Source organism: Scardinius erythrophthalmus, assembly GCF_964197995.2.
Source record: "Scardinius erythrophthalmus genome assembly, chromosome: 7".
Lineage (NCBI taxonomy): Eukaryota > Metazoa > Chordata > Actinopteri > Cypriniformes > Leuciscidae > Scardinius > Scardinius erythrophthalmus.
This window is the reverse complement of record NC_138227.1, coordinates 34,214,316-34,232,974: the sequence shown is the minus strand read 5'-3', so window position 1 is coordinate 34,232,974 and position 18,659 is coordinate 34,214,316.

Below are 18,659 nucleotides of genomic sequence, written 5' to 3'. Positions count from 1 at the left end.
AAAACTAGAGGTATTTCACATTTCATGGAAAGAGAGCTCGATTGCTTACAGAGAGGCTTTAAAAGCTGCTAGATCTGCTTATTTTTCAACCCTATTAGAAGAAAATAAACATAATCCTAGGTATTTATTTGAAACGGTGGCTAAACTAACGAAAAATAAAGCTTCAAGCACCAAAGTTTCCAAGCAACACAGCAGTAATGACTTTATGAACTTCTTCACTTATAAGATTGATAATATTGTCACAGTGTCTGGTTTATGTTCCTTGGGTCACCACTAGATGTCCTCCTTCCTCACGGTGTCCAGCACACTCTTTAACTACATTCCCCATGATCCTTGTCTTTTCATTGCACTCAGCTGTCCCTTATCACTGATCATTGCACTCAGCCTGTTTCCCATTATCATTGTCATTTCCCTGTGTATAAATACCCTGCCTGTTTAGTGTTTGTTACGGAGTCCTTGTTGTATGTCAAAACACTTCTGAGGTCTGTTTCTGAGTCTGTCTTGTTTGGTTTATTGTTTTGGACTGCTTGTTTGATATTGACCCCTGCCTGGAGACTACGCTTTTGGATTACCCTAATTAAACCTATTGCTATTGGATCTTCTTGTTTCCCGTGTGTGTTCGTGACAAATATCAGGGACAAAATTATAACTATGCAACCGTCTACTACAGTATCACATCAGGCAGTGCATTGTAGTCTCCCTGAGGAAAAATTTGATTCATTCGTTGCTATAGGAGAGGAAGAATTTACTAAACTCATTAAATCATCTAAATCTACAACATGTATGTTAGACCCTATACCGACTAAGCTACTGAAAGAAATACTTCCAGAGGTCATAGATCCTCTTCTTAACCCTCAGAGGTCGGAGATCACGCCGGCGTGATCTGCTCGATTTTTTTCCTTATGAGTTGATTGAGACCCGAAATTCTCTTTTGACTTTGATTTTACAAAACAAGTTTCATGCATCAATCGATTCTGTTAAATGTGTATTATTTTTGTGTATACTCACAATAAAAACAAAGTGTTGTGCTTTTTGCCAAATGAAGAAAAATAAACACGAAGCGAGTTCTGCCTTCTCTGTGTCCGTGTAGTCCATTCTAAAACGCGTCCGAAAATGAGCTGTAGCTCAGTGAATACTCAGTCAAACAGGCATTCAGACACACAGGCATGAACCTTGAATTCTCTTCTTTTTACTGAAGTAATTTATATAAAAAACAAATATTCTCATCTTGTGAAATCTGTATTAAAAGAGAGCGATTCCAGTCGACCTCATTAGAGCTAATTCAAATGTAATGTGACTCCGCCCACGGAGAGCGCGTGCTATTCAAACGCAAATGGCTGAGGTAATCCGCGCAATCCTGTGAACGCCCCCTGTATCAGCTCGAGACAACCAAAACACAAGTTTATTCAGAACATTACTTGTTTACAACACAGCGCTGTGAGGAATAATGAGGAATACGAGGAATACGAGCTGAGGAATACTAGTAAGTTTTTCCTTCTCGGGTTTCTGTTTATGAATGAATGAACGGCATAGATGCGCGCTGTTTACCACAGCTGGCAAAAAACAATATTACCTGACAGTTCTCCATTATGGACGCGAGCGCTCTAAAACTTTCACAGAGACCTCAAAACAGAAAGTACAAATCCTTTCTTTAAAACAAATTTCGTTTTGTATCAATTGTATCTTAATTTTAATAATTTTTTCATTAACAAATTTCCTGGATTTAAAGTAAATAGGCCTATAGGCAATCACAACATAAGGTGCTTGAACTGGAGATCATCATGAATCATGAGCCTACTCGCCTCACATGTCTAAAAAATGTGAAATATATTTACAGAAAGCTGTTTCTAAACAAAACCATCCAAAACAAAAAAACTATAGCCTAATAAATGTGCATTTATCCGGTGCGTTCACTAGCCTACTGCAAAGATCGCGAGTCAAAAGCCTATCGTCAACGAATGATGATTTTTTTAGCAAACCGTATTGCTATACGGAGATGGGTAAAAATCGACTGAAATATGTTGAAATAAAATGTAGGCTATTTGTATAAGCAACGTAAACTGCAAATTAACATTTATATGCCCTAATATTTCATGAAAACAACGTTACATTCAGGCGAAATACGAAAGACAACATTTTGTTTAGTAGATTTGGGTACAGTTTTTACTGTAGAATATACTGCCTCGTCAAATAAGCTTTTGTTTAGCAATTTCTATATATAAAATAGCCTACTATTTTTGTCAAAAATAAAGTCATCAGCTAAGATGTTAGCTGTAATGAATACATAGATAAAATGTAGGCCTATAATCTTTTTTTTTTTTTTTTTACAAAGAAAGAGTACACTTGAAATATTGTTGAAATTGTAGGTTAATTATTGTTGTAATTGTAACCTTTTTAATAAAATAGCAAAACATATTTACAAGATAAATGTAAGCAAAATCTTAAATGGTCAATATAAGTCTTCTTCAAAAGATCCTTTGTCCTTGCATTGTGGCTCAGCCAGTTTCACACCTGTGTGAATGGCTAATTATGCAGAGTGGGATGGGACATTGTAATTTCAGGTGTAAACCACTCCTCGTTCACGCCCCCTCGCATATTGGCTTTCCAAGCAAAACCTGTTTTACATCAATTTAAATCAATGTATGGCTTTATGTGAACAATAAAGCAAGACTATTTTCACATAATTTTGAAGAAAAAATTATAGGCGAGGACATCCATTAGTCAAAAGTCTTATTGACACATATTTACTATGTGTTTTGAGGCCTTATTTCAGAAATTTTAGTTTTTAGTTTTTTCAATATCCATGCATAAACATTATTCTCTCAAAAATGAAAACATGTACATCCACGTGGCTCACATATTATTGTAGCCCTGTTTGTGCTTTATAGAGTGAATTTACACCTTTGCCATTAATATGTTTATAAGCAACTGAAAAAAGCACAAATGTCAGGGCATGTCAGAACATCTCAAGGGCCCCAAAAACAGCCCAGACTCCAGAGGGTTAATATCATTAATTCGTCTTTGTCTCTAGGATACGTACCAAAAAACTTTAAGCTGGCTATGATTAAACCGCTTGTTAAAAAAACGCAACTTGATCCTTCAGAATTAGTCAATTACAGGCCGATCTCGAATCTACCTTTTCTGTCAAAGATATTAGAAATGGCAGTATCCTCACAACTGTGTTCCTTTCTTGAAAGAAATGATATCTGCGAGGATTTCCAGTCAGGATTTAGACCGTACCATAGTACCGAAACAGCTCTCGTTAGAGTCACAAATGATTTGCTCTTATCATCCGATCGTGGTTGTATCTCTCTATTAGTGTTACTCGATCTTAGTGCTGCATTTGACACCATCGACCACAACATTCTTTTAAATAGATTAGAACATTATGTTGGCATTACGGGAAATGCACTAGCATGGTTTAAACCATACTTATCTGACCAATATCAGTTTGTAGCAGTAAATGAAGAGATGTCTAATCTATCACAAGTTCAGTATGGCGTACCACAAGGCTCAGTACTAGGACCGCTGCTGTTCACTCTGTACATGCTACCCTTAGGAGATATCATTAGGAAACATGGCATTAGCTTTCACTGTTATGCCGATGATATTCAGCTTTATATTTCGTCAAAACCTAACGAAACTTATCAATTCACAAAATTAACGGAATGCATAGCGGATATAAAAAATTGGATGACTTGTAATTTCCTACTTCTAAATTCTGAAAAAACAGAGTTTCTAATTATTGGACAAAAAACTTCCTCACGTAATAATCTAGAAGACTGTCTAACACTTGATGGCTGCTCTGTTAAGTCTTCGTCGTCGGTTATGAACCTGGGTGTGCTCTTTGATACCAATCTTTCATTTGAAAGTCACGCGTCTAGTATCTGTAAAACTGCATTTTCCATCTTAAAAATATATCTAAATTACGCCATATGCTCTCATTGACAAATGCGGAACAATTAGTTCATGCGTTCATGACCTCAAGGCTAGATTATTGTAATGCTCTACTGGGTGGTTGCCCTGCACGCTTAATAAACAAACTACAGCTGGTTCAAAACGCAGCAGCTCGAGTTCTTACCAGAAACAGGAAGTATGACCATATTAGCCCGGTTCTGTCAAAACTGCACTGGCTCCCTATTAAACATCGCATCAATTTTAAAATATTGCTGATTACTTACAAAGCACTGAATGGTTTAGCTCCGCAGTACTTGAGCGAGCTCTTAACGCATTATAGTCCGTCATGTCTATTACGATCTCAAAATTCCGGCCAGTTGATAATACCTAGAATATCAAAATCGACTGCTGGCGGTAGATCCTTTTCCTATTTAGCACCAAAACTCTGGAACAGTCTTCCTACCATTGTCCGGGAAGCAGACACACTCTGTCAGTTCAAAGCCAGATTAAAGACACATCTCTTTGACCTAGCTTTCACATAATACATTATAGACTTCTATAATTTAATGTTAGGCTGCATAGATTAGGTCAGCCGGAACCGGGAACACTTCCCAAAAATCCTGATGTACTCGTTACATCATGAGAAGAATGGCATCTACGCTAATTTTAGTGTCTGTGTTTATCCCGAGGTTTTTCCTGCAGCCTGCCGGATCCAGGCCGTATCCAGATCTGACGAAGGACCTTCGCCTGGACCGATAACAACGCAGTGCTGAAGTGCCAACTAGTCTCTCCCTATGGAGGATCCCACTACCACTCTACAGATTAGGCGTTGTCGGGAAAATTCGTTTCGCGGTCCTACCCCAAAGCAACAAATAAAATAAAATTCCTTATCAAATTCCTTATCAAAATTTATAAGTAAAGACAAGTATTTTGTTTAGGCTTGGCTTGTAGGGAATTCCAAACCTGCGTATATTTAAACGCACATAACTATAGAACCCATTCTAAATGCGCATGTGAACGCCATCAGTGTTTCTCACAGGTTCGCGTTTAAAGTCTGTGTAGAGGGAATGGTGTCGTCTTAGCGGCCCCTAATTTAATAACAAATGATCATTGCGACGGAAGCAAATCAATTAAAACTAACTTTAGATGGAAATAACTTAACTCTATTTAAAGCCGAAACAATCTCTGTTACCTTAAATTATACGCTTATCTCTGTAAAGCTGCTTTGAGACAATCTACAATGTTAAAAGCGCTATATAAATGAAGATGACTTGACTTGACAAATGTATGTACCACAAATTATATGTAAAAGGAACAATTTAAAAGCATGATATGTCTCCTTTAATACAAGCCTGCTGTAGCAAACCCGTCCGAATGATGACCAAAATATACTGATGAGTTCAGTGAAGTTTACTGTACATCACACAAAAGATGAGCGTTAGTTCTCTTACGAGAGGTCTCTCGTACTGCGTAAGATATCTTACGCTAGGGGAAAATCCTTTTCGCTAGAAATTGAAGGCAAAATTATCCTTAATTTTTCAATAATGAAAAACGCGTTGCGGCAGCATACAGACATAGGCGAGGCAGCTCGCGCGCTTATTGGCTGTTCTGCGGCAACTGCAGCAGCCTATCGAGTGAGGCCTGGCGTGACGCCAGACCCAATGAGGGTGCGTCGCGCCCGCTGCGTCACATCCCGCCGAAACGGGCGTGGTCTAGGCCCATAAATACCGCTCGTAGGCAGCTATTATCTGATTTTTCATCCTTCAAGCGAAGCACACGCATCGCTGGAGCTGGAGAGAAGACGCGCCGTTGAGAGAGAGCACCTTCAGTGGGACGAGTCACTGAAGTCGCTGGCCGCGCCGCCTTCCTTGCCTTCCTGCTGCGCTTTCCAGCGCCTATATCCTTTTCGATCTCTGTATTGTGTGTGTGTGTGTGTTGCTGCTGCGACACACATCCTAAAAGAGCAGCGTCTTTTTTAAGATGCCTTCCTGCGGCTCGTGCAGAGCCACACGCTTCGCCTGCGTCCAAACCAGTGCCCTTTCTTCCTGAGTTACACGAAGAAGTCGCTAAGTCCTGGAACGCCCCCTATTCAGCTAGAGTGCGTCCATCTGTTTCTCTGGCATTCTCTGCAGTCGACGATGCCAAGAACAGGGGATACCATTCGCTGCCGCTGGTCGAAGAGGCGATAGCGGCCCACTTATGCCCGCCCTCCGCTGGACGGCGCGCTAAGCTGGCCCTACCCTCTAAAGCAGGGTTCACCAATCTCGGTCCTGGAGGGCTGCTGTCCTGCAGAGTTTAGCTCCAACCAGCTCCAACATACCTGTTTGAAAGTTTCTAGTATGCCTAGTGAGACCTTGATTAGCTGGTTCAGGTGTGTTTATTTGGGGTTGGAGCTAATCTCTGCAGGACAGCGGCCCTCCAGGGCCGAGATTGGTGAACTCTGCTCTAAAGCTTGCCGCACGACATCAAGCCTGCTCCGCCGCGCTTTCTCCACCGCCGGGCAAGCTGCGTCAGCGCTGCGTCAGCGCTGCACACCATGGCCACACTTCCGATCTTCTAGGCTGATCTCCTCCGGAAGCTGGATGAGAAGGGACCTGAAGCGATCTGTGTGCCGGACTTGAGGAGCGCCACGGACCTCGCTCTCCGTGCCACTAAGTCCGCGGCACAGGCCATTGGGCCAACTATGGCCTCTCTCACTGTGACTGAGAGGCACCTCTGGCTGACGCTCTCGAAGATGGCCGAGTCCGAGCGCACCGCGTTCCTCGACGCCCCACTTTCTCCCACCGGCCTCTTTGGATCCTCCGTGAAGGACTTTGCGTAGAGATTCGCCGAGGTACAGAAAGCGTCACAGGCTATGAAACACTTCCTCCCGAAGCGCTCCAGCTCTGCAGCAGGCCGTGCGAAACCGTCTGCACAGAGCTCACAGCCCCAGCCACCGCCCACTGCCGCCACTTCGCAGCGCCGCCAGGCCCGAGGCGCGAGACTGCGCTCCCAATCATCCAGCCGCCACCCCACCATGCGCGGCCCGCGGCCTAGGACTGTGGTAAAGCCCGAGGCCCCGAAGTCGTCCTAGCACGCCTAGTAAAACGACAGTGTTCGAGTCCCGCTGCGGCCGGACTTCCACCAAAGCTATTCGCTCGTCCAGTTCCAGCAAATGTGACTGGTCCAGTGTTTTCTGCAGCCAACAAGCCGGTTCTGTCGCCCGCTTGCCTGCACACAAAAGCTGTTTTTACGGCTACCCAGATAAATCCCCAAGAGAGTGTATTTTCTGGTGTCCCGTCCACGGCCGATGGTGTTTTATGTGTAGAAAGAATGCCCACTGCCCAGTGCCCGTCACTACACACAAGCACAGCCTGTCACACAGGGCTCGCGCACATAAAATCGACTCAGATCGATTGCGCATCAAACGTGGTAAATGTGCCCACTGCCCAGTGCCCACACACACTACGTTATGCATGTCTCACAGTTTCTGTAAAAACGAAACCAACAGGCATTCACTTCACTCAAGCAAAAAAGGTTTTCGGTGTGATAAATGTGCCCGCTATCCCGCGCCCACATCCACACACAGACATGACAGTTCCTACGGGACTCGCCCAGCCCTCCCCCTCTCGGTTGACCGCCGCAGAGGAGTCGAGCGCGGGCAATCTGCCCGCTGTTATCAGCGCGCCCCCTGCCTCAGATGTCACGAGCGCGACACTTGTGTTACAGCACACCGAAGCCTCTCCATCGCTGAGCGAACGGAGCGCGCTTCGTATTCAACCCCTAGCTATTCATTCAGATGCATGGGCAAAGCTGCCCGGGGTTTCGAAGTGGGTGCTAGACATTATAAAAAGAGGCTATTCGCTGCAGTTTCGCCCGGCGCCCTCGCCGCTATACGGCGCGCGTCGAGACCACGGTAAAAACAGAAGTAGCACATTTACTTCGAGCCGAAGTGGCGAAACTATTGAGCAAAGGGGCCATAGAAGTCTCTCTCAAGTTCAGAGCGAAGGAGGGCTATACAGCAGATACTTCCTGGTATCGAAAAAAGATCTAAGGCAACTGAACAAAGTGCTTGTGAAGCCACAGTTCAGGATGCTCACAACCAGAAAAATCCTCGCGCAGATTCGCCGAGGAGACTGGTTCGTGTCAATAGATCTGAAGGATGCGTATTTTCAAATACAAATAGCGTCATGTCACAGGCGATTTTTGAGATTCGCCTTCGAGGGCCAGGCATATTAGTACACAGTCCTGTCGTTCGGTTTATCCCTGGCACCCCGTACATTTATGAAGTGCATGGACGCGGCGCTCGCACCCCTCAGAATGAAGGGCTTGCGAGTACTGAACTATTTGGACGATTGGCTGATTCTAGCGCAATCTCGATCAGTGCTCATAGAGCACACGACCATTTTACTCGATCACCTCGAGAATTTGGGTCTCAGAGTCAATTGGGCGAAGAGCTCTCTGTCCCCCAGTCAGACGATATCTTTCCTGGGCACAGAGCTGAACTCGCTGTCTATGATAGCGTGACTATCACCACAGCGCGCGGTGGACGTTCAGCGTGCAGCGAACTCTTTCTGGAAATTTCAGAAGATGCTGGGTCTCATGGCCTCAGCATCCTCAGTACTCCAATAGGCCTGCTCCGCATGTGGCCACTGCAGTTCTGGCTGAAAGCGTGAGTCCCACGCCAAGCGTGGACATCCGGTTTGCTTCGTCTCAAGGTCAATCAGAAGTGCGTTGCAGCTCTGAAACCTTGGAAAGCGGACGACTGGTACCGATCAGGTGTAAGCCTGGGGACTTCCTTGAGGGTGAACGTGGTGTCTACGGACGCATCCACCTCGGGATGGGGAGCGCTGCTCGAGGGCAGACCGTTCTTCGGCCAGTGGTCAGAACGGGAGAAGCTCCTGCACATAAACTGCCTCGAAATGCTGGCGGTAGACAACGCGCTGACGCGTTTTTGTCCCCAAATAAAAGGACACCACGTCCTGGTCCGCTCGGACAACATGTCTGTGGTGTCCTACATAAATCGCCAGGGCGGCCTCAGGTCCAAGAACCTGCACAGGCTAGCGGAACACCTCCTGGTGTGGGCTCAGTGCAACCTGCGCTCGCTGAGAGCAGCGCACGTGCCAGGACTCCTAAACATAGGACCAGACAGACTGTCCAGGAACAATGTTTCGGCAGGCGAATGGTCTCTACACCCACAGACAGTCCAACTGCTGTGGAGAAAATTTGGCAGAGCGGAAGTAGACCTGTTCGCGTCTCAAGAAAACGCTCACTGCCCGGAGTTTTCCTCCAAGAGTAGGGACGCGCTGGCTCATGTATGGCCCCGCAGTACTGCTCGTGGCGGCGCTCTGGAAGAACAAGCCTTGGTTCCCAGCTGTGATGCAGTCAGCGAGCACTGTCCCGTGGCCAGTGCCAGTGAGGAGAGACCTCCTCTCTCAGGCTTACGGCTCAATCTGGCATCCTCACCTGGAATTGTGGTCCCTTCATGTCCGGGCCATCAACGGGTACATGTCGAGCTCCCTAAGGGAGTGATTAACACGATCACGCAAGCTAGAGCTCCGTCTACGAGGAGTCTCTACTCCTCGAAATGGTCAGTGTTTTCGGGCTGGTGAACAGCCCGTGGCGTGTCACCCACAGACTGTGGAGTGACGGAGGTGCTTTCCTTCCTACAAGAGCTGTTGGATAAGGGTAGAACCCCTTCCATGCTCAAAGTTTATGTGGCGGCTATAGCAGCGTTCTCAAGAACAACGCTTGGTCAGTCGATAGGAAGGAACGATCTAGTCATCCGCTTCCTTAGAGGGGCTAAGAGACTGAATCCTCCCAGACCTCCCTCAGTCCCTGTATGGGACCTTTCTACGGTACTGGAAGCCAAGAAAGGTGGCCCATTCGACCCTTTGTAGACGATTGATCTGAAACATCTGTCTTTCAAGAATTTGCCTAGTCAGCACCTTCTTTGAATACTCATCCTAATATGTCATTCACCACATACCTAAACTTGGATTAAGTAGTTTTGGCTATTGGTGAAGTTGGTGAAGTTTATGGTTTGTTCATTTAAAACAACGCCCACAGAGAATGTTTTCAGTTTGTGCTCTTAAGAGTATCTTGAGTTTAATTTAAATGCCATTTATTTCCACTATTACTATTGTTGTTGTATTCAAGAGAAGAAAACAAAACAAAACATTGCAACTTTGTTTTATATACTTTATGTACCAGAAGAAATGTCTTATTTGAAATGAATCTGTTTTATGTTGCCTTAAATGTGCTACTCATACAACAAGCTTTACAACAGGTTAAATATAGGCTATATATAAAATATTTATAAAGAAAATGTACCACATATTTCTGTTACAAATAAAATTAATATTAATATGTTCGAGTTTGTGACTTAAATTAATAGTTAGACAGTAACAAATTTGATTTTATGATTCAAATACATTTTCCCATGACAGCCTACTGCATTCACAAGTGAGAAACATATTGCATGAGAGCGTCCCTGATAAGCACAGCTTGTGCAGAAGGTCGGTCATCGCATTGCAAGCAACACAGTTGTCTCTCCCCTTCATTACATAAGTCTTCACAAGGTTGTATGAATCCTTGATTCTCCATCTCACATATGTTATGTAGTACACAACATGCCCTCACAACTGTAGGCATGAAAGAGTGGTGAATGTCTGACCGTTTTGCCAGGATGCGCCATCTTCCTTTCAGGTGTCCGAATGTGTGCTCCACCTTAACTCTCGATCCATTCAAGTGACGGTTGAATGCTTCCTGTTCTTCTGACAAATTGGGTCCAGAATAACCTTTGATGAGCCAAGGCAGTAGTGGATAGGCTGGGTCTCCTGCCACTAGCCGAGGCACCTGGACTCCCTCCACAACAAGTGTAGCCTGGGGATGTCTCTCAGGGTGTCTGAGTAATAAAAATACAGCAGAGCTCATTTACTGTGCAGGTCAAAAGATTTGACACACCTCACGTATTTTCAATTAATTTTTCTTTAATAGATGTGCACACAGCATATATACATCGATGGACGGTTGTTTTACTAACCCTGAAAGTTTCGCCCACTACTCTATACTCGGCGCAGGTTGCCAGTTTGTTTAGGGCAATGGCAATCCGCTTTCGTGTCGGAACCGGTGGTCCGTGTCATTCTAAAATGTTGCACCCAGAGACTTTCTGTAAAGTGTCTCTCCACAACTTCCTCCCAGAACGCCGTATTGCGTGGTCTCTCCCAGACCCTTGGGCTTCGTCGCATAATGGTAGTTAATTCGAGCCCTATAAGATGAGCAACTGTTTCATTCTGCCGTCGTCTTCTGATATTTCGGACACTTTCAATTATTTGTGAAATTGAAATGGCAGTAAGCTGGCAAATTTCAATTAACTGCCTGAATACTCTCTCCATTATTATTATGACCGCCGCTAGCGTAGCTAGCGAAAGCGGTCATATAGGGATTGTCAAAGTTTTTTTTTTTTTTTTTTTCCGTCACCTTACTGAATTTTTCGTCAACGATACCAGGGACACCGAAGCACCGGGGAACATGAAATTTGGTGGGCATGTAGCCCCACTAGACTTCTAAGGAAAAATTTAGTTTGGTCCCCGGGGGCCACTCCCCCCCCGCGCTGGGCCCCCCCAAACCCCAAAAAATGCAGTTTTTCCTAAATAACTACCTGAACCGTGGCACCGAGGATGAAGAAATTTTTGTGGTATGTTGGTCTACTAGACTTTTATGGAAAAATTTAATTTGGTCCCCGGGGGCCACTCCCCCCCCCCGCGCTGGGGCCCCCGTAAATTTTTCGTCAACGATACCAGGGACACCGAAGTACCGGGGAACATGAAATTTGGTGGGCATGTAGCCCCACTAGACTTCTAAGGAAAAATTTCGTTTGGTCCCCGGGGGCCACTCCCCCCCCGCGCTGGGCCCCCCCCAAACCCCAAAAAATGCAGTTTTTCCTAAATAACTACCTGAACCGTGGCACCGAGGATGAAGAAATTTTTATGGTATGTTGGTCTACTAGACTTTTATGGAAAAATTTCATTTGGTCCCCGGGGGCCACTCCCCCCCCCGCGCTGGGGCCCCCGTAAATTTTTCATCAACGATACCAGGGACACCGAAGCACCGGGGAACATGAAATTTGGTGGGCATGTAGCCCCACTAGACTTCTAAGGAAAAATTTCGTTTGGTCCCCGGGGGCCACTCCCCCCCCGCGCTGGGCCCCCCCAAACCCCAAAAAATGCAGTTTTTCCTAAATAACTACCTGAACCGTGGCACCGAGGATGAAGAAATTTTTATGGTATGTTGGTCTACTAGACTTTTACGGAAAAATTTTGTTTAGTCCCCGGGGGCCACTTCCCCCCCCGCGCTGGGGCCCCCGTAAATTTTTCGTCAACGATACCAGGGACACCGAAGCACCGGGGAACATGAAATTTGGTGGGCATGTAGCCCCATTAGACTTCTAAGGAAAAATTTAGTTTGGTCCCCGGGGGCCACTCCCCCCCCGCGCTGGGCCCCCCCAAACCCCAAAAAATGCAGTTTTTCCTAAATAACTACCTGAACCGTGGCACCGAGGATGAAGAAATTTTTATGGTATGTTGGTCTACTAGACTTTTACGGAAAAATTTCATTTGGTCCCCGGGGGCCACTTCCCCCCCCGCGCTGGGGCCCCCGTAAATTTTTCGTCAACGATACCAGGGACACCGAAGCACCGGGGAACATGAAATTTGGTGGGCATGTAGCCCCACTAGACTTCTAAGGAAAAATTTCGTTTGGTCCCCGGGGGTCACTCCCCCCCCGCGCTGGGCCCCCCCAAACCCCAAAAAATGCAGTTTTTCCTAAATAACTACCTGAACCGTGGCACCGAGGATGAAGAAATTTTTATGGTATGTTGGTCTACTAGACTTTTACGGAAAAATTTTGTTTAGTCCCCGGGGGCCACTTCCCCCCCCCCCCCGCGCTGGGGCCCCCGTAAATTTTTCATCAACGATACCAGGGACACCGAAGCACCGGGGAACATGAAATTTGGTGGGCATGTAGCCCCACTAGACTTCTAAGGAAAAATTTCGTTTGGTCCCCGGGGGCCACTCCCCCCCCGCGCTGGGCCCCCCCAAACCCCAAAAAATGCAGTTTTTCCTAAATAACTACCTGAACCGTGGCACCGAGGATGAAGAAATTTTTATGGTATGTTGGTCTACTAGACTTTTACGGAAAAATTTTGTTTAGTCCCCGGGGGCCACTTCCCCCCCCGCGCTGGGGCCCCCGTAAATTTTTCGTCAACGATACCAGGGACACCGAAGCACCGGGGAACATGAAATTTGGTGGGCATGTAGCCCCATTAGACTTCTAAGGAAAAATTTAGTTTGGTCCCCGGGGGCCACTCCCCCCCCGCGCTGGGCCCCCCCAAACCCCAAAAAATGCAGTTTTTCCTAAATAACTACCTGAACCGTGGCACCGAGGATGAAGAAATTTTTATGGTATGTTGGTCTACTAGACTTTTACGGAAAAATTTCATTTGGTCCCCGGGGGCCACTTCCCCCCCCGCGCTGGGGCCCCCGTAAATTTTTCGTCAACGATACCAGGGACACCGAAGCACCGGGGAACATGAAATTTGGTGGGCATGTAGCCCCACTAGACTTCTAAGGAAAAATTTCGTTTGGTCCCCGGGGGTCACTCCCCCCCCGCGCTGGGCCCCCCCAAACCCCAAAAAATGCAGTTTTTCCTAAATAACTACCTGAACCGTGGCACCGAGGATGAAGAAATTTTTATGGTATGTTGGTCTACTAGACTTTTACGGAAAAATTTTGTTTAGTCCCCGGGGGCCACTTCCCCCCCCCCCCCCCGCGCTGGGGCCCCCGTAAATTTTTCGTCAACGATACCAGGGACACCGAAGCACCGGGGAACATGAAATTTGGTGGGCATGTAGCCCCACTAGACTTCTAAGGAAAAATTTCGTTTGGTCCCCGGGGGCCACTCCCCCCCCGCGCTGGGCCCCCCCAAACCCCAAAAAATGCAGTTTTTCCTAAATAACTACCTGAACCGTGGCACCGAGGATGAAGAAATTTTTATGGTATGTTGGTCTACTAGACTTTTACGGAAAAATTTCATTTGGTCCCCGGGGGGCCACTTCCCCCCCCGCGCTGGGGCCCCCATAAATTTTTCGTCAACGATACCAGGGACACCGAAGCACCGGGGAACATGAAATTTGGTGGGCATGTAGCCCCACTACACTTCTAAGGAAAAATTTCGTTTGGTCCCCGGGGGCCACTCCCCCCCCGCGCTGGGCCCCCCCAAACCCCAAAAAATGCAGTTTTTCCTAAATAACTACCTGAACCGTGGCACCGAGGATGAAGAAATTTTTGTGGTATGTTGGTCTACTAGACTTTTACGGAAAAATTTCATTTGGTCCCCGGGGGCCACTTCCCCCCCCGCGCTGGGGCCCCCGTAAATTTTTCATCAACGATACCAGGGACACCGAAGCACCGGGGAACATGAAATTTGGTGGGCATGTAGCCCCACTAGACTTCTACGGAAAAATTTCGTTTGGTCCCCGGGGGCCACTCCCCCCCCGCGCTGGGCCCCCCCAAACCCCAAAAAATGCAGTTTTTCCTAAATAACTACCTGAACCGTGGCACCGAGGATGAAGACATTTTTATGGTATGTTGGTCTACTAGACTTTTACGGAAAAATTTCGTTTGGTCCCCGGAGGCCACTCCCCCCCCCCTGCGCTGGGGCCCCCGTAAATTTTTCGTCAACGATACCAGGGACACCGAAACACCGGGGAACATGAAATTTGGTGGGCATGTAGCCCCACTAGACTTCTACGGAAAAATTTCGTTTGGTCCCCGGGGGCCACTCCCCCCCCGCGCTGGCCCCCCCCAAACCCCAAAAAATGCAGTTTTTCCTAAATAACTACCTGAACCGTGGCACCGAGGATGAAGAAATTTTTATGGTATGTTGCTCTTAAGGGCCCACATCAACCTAGCCCATAATCACTCATTTGTGATTTGCGCCCCTCCCATAAAAAATGAAATAAAATATTATTCTGCTTTAATCGCCCCTATCTTCAGTGGAGATGTTCAGAACTGCACCATATTTCAGGTGTATGATTAACTTGACATCTTCTGGGGGTATCCTCTGCTAAGTTTTGTAGAATTTCATCCATGGGGGGGTATAAAATAAATTCATTTATGTGCACATTTAGTGACTGTACACTCATCGGCCTGTAGATGGTGCTGTTGAGCGAAGGGTTGCTGGTTTAGGATGATACTGTCACACACACACATGCAGGAATACAAACAAACGCAAGCATGCACACACACTGACATCCACACGCACAGACACACACCCATACACACACATACAAATCCACATGCACAGACACACACACACACGCGCACACATGTACCCACACATACATACACGCACAGACACACACACACACACACACACACACAGACACAAACACACACACACACACACACACACACACAGACATGCACATACTATTACTTTTTTTTAGGTATATACATAAACACGCAATACAGCCAAATTACTCCACGTCATTTATTTTTGTGGAAAGCCAGTGCAGGCCTGAGCGGCGGTCATATTTTGTACCGTGATGCGGTACATCTAGTTATGACCGCCGCTAGCGTAGCTAGCGAAAGCGGTCATATAGGGATTGTCAAAGTTTTTTTTTTTTTTCCCGTCACCTTACTGAATTTTTCGTCAACGATACCAGGGACACCGAAACACCGGGGAACATGAAATTTGGTGAGCATGTAGCCCCACTAGACTTCTAAGGAAAAATTTCATTTGGTCCCCGGGGGCCACTCCCCCCCGCGCTGGGCCCCCCCAAACCCCAAAAAATGCAGTTTTTCCTAAATAACTACCTGAACCGTGGCACCGAGGATGAAGAAATTTTTATGGTATGTTGGTCTACTAGACTTTTACGGAAAAATTTCATTTGGTCCCCGGGGGCCACTTCCCCCCCCGCGCTGGGGCCCCTGTAAATTTTTCGTCAACGATACCAGGGACACCGAAGCACCGGGGAACATGAAATTTGGTGGGCATGTAGCCCCACTAGACTTCTAAGGAAAAATTTCGTTTGGTCCCCGGGGGCCACTCCCCCCCCGCGCTGGGCCCCCCCAAACCCCAAAAAATGCAGTTTTTCCTAAATAACTACCTGAACCGTGGCACCGAGGATGAAGAAATTTTTATGGTATGTTGGTCTACTAGACTTTTACGGAAAAATTTTGTTTAGTCCCCGGGGGCCACTTCCCCCCCCCCCCCGCGCTGGGGCCCCCGTAAATTTTTCGTCAACGATACCAGGGACACCGAAGCACCGGGGAACATGAAATTTGGTGGGCATGTAGCCCCACTAGACTTCTAAGGAAAAATTTCGTTTGGTCCCCGGGGGCCACTCCCCCCCCGCGCTGGGCCCCCCCAAACCCCAAAAAATGCAGTTTTTCCTAAATAACTACCTGAACCGTGGCACCGAGGATGAAGAAATTTTTATGGTATGTTGGTCTACTAGACTTTTACGGAAAAATTTCATTTGGTCCCCGGGGGGCCACTTCCCCCCCCGCGCTGGGGCCCCCATAAATTTTTCGTCAACGATACCAGGGACACCGAAGCACCGGGGAACATGAAATTTGGTGGGCATGTAGCCCCACTACACTTCTAAGGAAAAATTTCGTTTGGTCCCCGGGGGCCACTCCCCCCCCGCGCTGGGCCCCCCCAAACCCCAAAAAATGCAGTTTTTCCTAAATAACTACCTGAACCGTGGCACCGAGGATGAAGAAATTTTTGTGGTATGTTGGTCTACTAGACTTTTACGGAAAAATTTCATTTGGTCCCCGGGGGCCACTTCCCCCCCCGCGCTGGGGCCCCCGTAAATTTTTCATCAACGATACCAGGGACACCGAAGCACCGGGGAACATGAAATTTGGTGGGCATGTAGCCCCACTAGACTTCTACGGAAAAATTTCGTTTGGTCCCCGGGGGCCACTCCCCCCCCGCGCTGGGCCCCCCCAAACCCCAAAAAATGCAGTTTTTCCTAAATAACTACCTGAACCGTGGCACCGAGGATGAAGACATTTTTATGGTATGTTGGTCTACTAGACTTTTACGGAAAAATTTCGTTTGGTCCCCGGAGGCCACTTCCCCCCCCCCTGCGCTGGGGCCCCCGTAAATTTTTCGTCAACGATACCAGGGACACCGAAGCACCGGGGAACATGAAATTTGGTGGGCATGTAGCCCCACTAGACTTCTACGGAAAAATTTCGTTTGGTACCCGGGGGCCACTCCCCCCCCCCCCGCGCTGGGCCCCCCCAAACCCAAAAAAATGCAGTTTTTCCTAAATAACTACCTGAACCGTGGCAACGAGGATGAAGAAATTTTTATGGTATGTTGCTCTTAAGGGCCCACATCAACCTAGCCCATAATCACTCATTTGTGATTTGCGCCCCTCCCATAAAAAATGAAAATGCAATATTATTCTGCTTTAATCGCCCCTATCTTCAGTGGAGATGTTCAGAACTGCACCATATTTCATGTGTATGATTAACTTGACATCCTCTGGGGGTATCCTCTGCTAAGTTTTGTAGAATTTCATCCATGGGGGGGTATAAAATAAATTCATTTATGTGCACATTTAGTGACTGTACACTCATCGGCCTGTAGATGGTGCTGTTGAGCGAAGGGTTGCTGGTTTAGGATGATACTGTCACACACACACATGCAGGAATACAAAGAAACGCAAGCATGCACACACACTGACATCCACACGCACAGACACACACCCATACACACACATACAAATCCACATGCACAGACACACACACACAAACACACACGTGCACACATGTACGCACACATACATACACGCACAGACACACACACACACACACACACACACACAGACACACACATACACAAACACACACACACATACACACACACACACACACACACACACACACACAGACAGACATGCACATACTATTACTTTTTTTAGGTATATACATAAACACGCAATACAGCCAAATTACTCCACGTCATTTATTTTTGTGGAAAGCCAGTGCAGGCCTGAGCGGCGGTCATATTTTGTACCGCGATGCGGTACATCTAGTTTTTTTTTTTTTTTTTGGTTTGTTTGTTTGGTGTTGGGGGGTGTGCTGACTGGAACCCCAAAAGGTAGAATTTGCGATAAAAAAATTAAATAAAATAAAAAAGATGGAAAAAAAAAGTATGGAAACGGCTCAAGGGCACATTTTTTGCGTTACACCAAAACATATGCGACAAATCGCTTTCGTCATTCGTGACGTCATCACGCACACAATCTTATCGGTAAAAGGCCAATTGAATGGAAACAGTCTGGAGACGGCAAAGTTCGTAATGTTTTTTTATCGCATATTCACTTTGTCGATAACATAACAGCGCAAAAAGTGGATGGAAACTAGGTTACTGATTAGCTTGCTCAGGTGTGTTTGATCAGGGTTGGAGCTAAACTGTGCAGGACAGTGGCCCTCCAGGACCAAGTTTGAGAAACTCTGCCCTATATCGATTAAGCTATTGAAAGAGATGCTTCCATAGGTCATAGATCCTCTTATTAATATTATTAATTAATCTTTGTCATTAGGATACATACCAAAAACTTTTAAGCTGGCTATAATTAAACCGCTTGTAAAAAAAAAAAAAAAAAAAAACGCAACTTGAGTGCTGCGTGACTGTTTGGAGAGCATACGATTCCTTGTGCTTTTAGATAGCTCTCGCAGTGCTTTGATGTCATGCGC